Genomic DNA, 4714 nt, shown 5'->3' with positions numbered 1-4714 from the left:
TGCCTTTTCCAGCCCCTGGCAGGCTCCTGGGAGCTGCCAGACTGCTCCTGGGGAGCGGTGGAGGGCTGGCTGGCACTGGCTAGCTTGCTCATGCTGGCAACTGGGTCGGGGCAGTGCCTGTGCGCTCTGGTCTGGTAGACCTGACAGGATACCTGTGGCCAAACAGACTCTACCCCTTTAAGGGCTCTGGGGCTGGGAGAAAGGGGGAGCAGAAGAGTTTTCCTGGTTTGGCCCAGAGTGGCAACCAGGCCACCCTGGGAAGGGCTGGAGGCCCCCTATTTCGAAATAAGCGTCTACACAGCGCTTATTTCGATTTAGCTATTTCAAATTTGGCGTTATTCCTCGTAGAATGAGGTTTACCAAATTCGAAATAAGCGCCCCACTATTTTGATTTTACATATCGGTTTACCTGTGTAGATGCTATTAAAATTAATTCGAAATAGTGGCTGTTATTTCGAATTAACTTTGATGTGTAGACATACCCATAGAGAATAATTGATTACAGGTCTCTTCATGACACCCCTTAATGTATTTGAATACCATTATTAGGCCCCCTTCAGTCATCTTTTCTTAAATAAATCATGGCTTAGAAACACCTTGCCTCATGGGTTACATTTCCGAACCCATTTAGGACTTTTGTTGCTCTTCTCTGGACTTCCGCCCATTTGTCCACATCTTTCCTAAAATGTGGTGCCCAGAATTGGATGCAGTGCTCCATCTGAGGATTAAGCTGCGCTAAGCAGAGCATGACAATTTGCTTCCCTTGTCTTATGAAATTCCTGTTATTACACCCCAAAATTATATTAGTCTTTTTTGCAACTGCAAAAGGTCAGAAGAGATTATTATAATCCGCCTTTTTAGACTTAAAACTGATAAATCTATTATAGAGACCATTTTCACATGAGATGCTTGGTTTATCAGAGTTTATAACCTCGGCAAACAGCTGAACATAAACTTGAATTACAGCAGCACTAGACAGAACAAGACCCTAGTGGTAAAACTGCATATGGGAGATATTTGTCCCCTGGCTGTTCAGTTTTTTGTGAGAAAGAAAGTACTTGTCATCTGTAAGTGGAATGTAGTATCATGGTCTCACTTTAATGGGAAAGAGTTTATTGAGAGGCATATATTCCTACATTTATTTTCATCTTTGCCGTTTGGAGTGCTAAACCTGTGAGGAGGAATCAGTGTAGTTCTTAAAAAATAGGGTTGTTATTGTGTTTAGTAAGTAATTCCTAAAGGCTAGCCCAAAATGGAGCCCAGTTGTGCTAGGTACTGCACAAACACAGATGTTCCCTGTGTCCAAGACTTTATAATCCAAATAGGCCAGGGGTGGGCAATAAGTTTTTGTCAAGGGCCACTTCAGAAATTTTTGAAGTGGCCCTGGGCTGCACCAGAAGGGGCAGGGCCTCAAGTGGAAGGGGCAGGGCCAGGATACTTCTCTGCTTCCCCACCCACAGACCATGATTGGCATGGGGCTGGGGGAGCACATGAAGTCTTTTGCCCCCCCCCCCCCAGAGGTTCCACATAGGCATCCATGCCCCTGGTGGTGGGAGGAGACTTTACACATTCTTCCTTCTGCCCCCAGGCCAATCAGGGCAGGGGAGCACGCAAAGTCTCCTCCCACCCTACCAGGAGTGTGTGGTGCTCCTAAGCACAGCGTGTTCCTTGCTGGGTGGGATGGAAGAATCTTTGCATGCTCCTCCCACCCCCAGGCCAATCAGGAATTGGGGGCAGGAGAGCGCATGAAGTCTCCTCCCGCCCTACCAGGAGCACATGATGCTTTTAAGTACCATGTGCTCCTGGCAGGGCGGAGGAAACTTTGTGCGCTTCCCCCACCCCAAGGCCCTAATTAGCCTTGGGGTGGGGGAGCAGCAAGGCCTCAGTGGGCTGAATCAACCCACTTGGTGAGCTGGATCTGGCCTGCAGAGACCCTTTTGCCCACCCCTGAAATAGGCAAAGGGGTAGAACACACAATCAGAAGTAACCATGTGATGGGTCCATATGGCATCTTAGTTCCATGGTTTTTTGGAAGCTGGGCTGGGGTAGTAAGAGGGCATCAGTTACACTGAAATAAAAAGGAAGGACAGAGACAGGAGGAGGGCAGGATAAGGGAGAAAAGACAGGAGGGGTGAATGTGGCATGAAACTGAGGTGAGGAAACCAAGTTGGAAGAGAGGGATACAGCATAGATGGTCTGAGAATATTCTATAGTTTTTGTCTGGAATGTCTAGTGGCTCTTTTTTGTCAGCTCCTACTTCTTCCAGCTGGAGTCCTTGGCTGCTTCCTCTCTTCAGTTATATATCCTAAGGTCAGATGATGTGGGGATAGCATGGATGGCACTATTCAGGTACTAGATCTCCAGAACTTGGGAAGGTTCCCCCCGTACAGTTTTTCGATTCTTCAGAATGCTGAAGGGATTGACTTGGATAGAAAGACTTTCTTTTTCCAGTGATTTCCCATCATACCCTTGTAGTGGGTCTTCTTATGGGTAACCCAATAAAAAGCCTTTTCCTGCTGAGTTATCAACTGTGAGTATCCTTTTTGGTTCCATTTTGATATTTACATGGCCCTCAACATTATTAATTAAGAGCTTCAAAAATATTAATGAAAGTACCACACCCATCAAGAAGGGAAATATTACTATCCTATTACTATTAGTATTACTTTTACAGGGGGAATCTGATTCAGATAGTTTAAGTAACTTACCCCATGTTACCTCATATATGTCCACAGAGCAAAGAAAAACCTGTGGCTTGTAAAGAAATCTAACATTGAGTATAAAAGCAAGTAAACAGAGACTCCTCTCACACATCATAATCATTAGTGGTTTAATTAAAATCTCAGTTACATGTCACTGCGCCGTTCCCCTGGAGTAAATGAAGAATTCTCTACTAGATATCACAAAAGCTCCCTGTGGGAAAAAATGAGTTTTTTGTAATGGAGGAACATTTCCTTTGCTTGTGGTCAACAATGCCAACATTTATGTCTACCAGTGTTCAAAGGAATTGTTCTGCTTTTGTCATGATTAGCACATTTACTATTAAAGTCAATCAGTGTTCCAATTAAATTCAGCCCAAGTAGATAAAGACTATTCCATTGGTGGCAATGTTTATGTCCTACTGCTGTCTTTCGTTTATAGTAGATCTTTTTTTCATCACTCTCCCTTTCCTGCAAAAAAGTGTTTGGAGACAATTCTGCCTTCCTCATTTATGTTGAAGAGTGCACTCCATAAGTAGTTTACTGATTTCAATTGACCTGACTTTGGAGGAAAGCACTACTCAACAAGAGTCAGAGTGGAAGAACTGAACCCTTTTTAAACTACAATACATACCTTGCCCACAACTGAAATGCACCCACCTCTGAGGTGGAGGGCAGCTTCCAGGCAGACTGCCTATCACTTCACCCATCTCTGAAATGCAACCAAATCTAACATGCAAGTTATGATATTGTCAGGCTACAACAATAAGCTAGACTGTTTCCCTGAAAGCTGACACCCTAACTTATAGCAAGAGACTGACAGAAAAGAATAAACAGCATCTAGCAGTGAAGAACAGTTTGGCTGTGTCTAGACTGGCAAGTTTTTCCGCAAAAGCAACTGCTTTTGCGGAAAAACTTGCCAGCTGTCTACACTGGCCACTTGAATTTCCGCAAGAACACTGACGATCTCATGTAAGAAATCAGTGCTTCTTGCGGAAATACTATGCTGCTCCCGTTCGGGCAAAAGTCCTTTTGCGCAAAAGCTTTTGCACAAAAAGGCCAGTGTAGACAGCTCAGATTTGTTTTGCGCAAAAAAGCCCTGATCGAGAAAATGGTGATCGGGGCTTTTTTGCGCAAAAGCGCGTTTAGATTGGCACAGATGCTTTTCCACAAAAAGTGCTTTTGCAGAAAAGCATCCGTGCCAATCTAGACGCTCTTTTCCGCAAATGCTTTTAACGGAAAACTTTTCTGTTAAAAGCATTTGTGGAAAATCATGCCAGTCTAGATGTAGCCTTTAGGTTTGGGGGTGATTTCTTCTTCACTTTCATAAGTAGGTTATGTTTTATAAGACATGTATTATTCAACCACAAAAGACAATCCCTACACATACCTAGCTAAATATCAGGCTTTTGCGCAAAACAAAGAATAAACAGCCAAACTGTTCTTCACTGCTAGATGCTGTTTATTCTTTTCTGTCAGTCTCTTGCTATAAGTTAGGGTGTCAGCTTTCAGGGAAACAGTCTACTTATGAACATACAATACAGGCAGTCCCCGACTTACGTGGATCCGACTTACGTCGGATCCCTAGATACGAACGGGGTGAGGCAACTCCCGCACATGCGCAGCAGCATTCCCGGGGCTCGCTCACCTGGGTCCTAGGATCCTCCTCGGACCGGCTCCGACTGGGGTCCCGCAGAGCTGCCGGGCAGAGGAAAAGTGCCTCCCCACGCCCGCTGCCCCCCCCCCGCGGCCTCGCATCCTGCACGCCTCCCCCCTTCCCCCCCTGCCAGCAACAGGCTGCCCCCTCCCCTGAGCAACAGGCTCCGAACAGAAGACAAAAGCAGCCTCTCCGCCCCTCCTCCCCCTATACATGCTGGGCTCCCTGGGCAAACAAAGACTCCACCAAATCAAACAAAGTGCTGGCCTCATTGTGTTAGCAAAAAAAGGACCCTCCTCCTAGAACCCTGGGTGGTGTGTGGAAATAAAGCTATTAGCTCAAAGCATGGTGCAGAGCT

Source organism: Pelodiscus sinensis, chromosome 2 (assembly GCF_052426305.1).
Source record: "Pelodiscus sinensis isolate ZL-2025 chromosome 2, ASM5242630v1, whole genome shotgun sequence".
NCBI lineage: Eukaryota > Metazoa > Chordata > Testudines > Trionychidae > Pelodiscus > Pelodiscus sinensis.
This window is presented reverse-complemented; position numbering follows the sequence as displayed.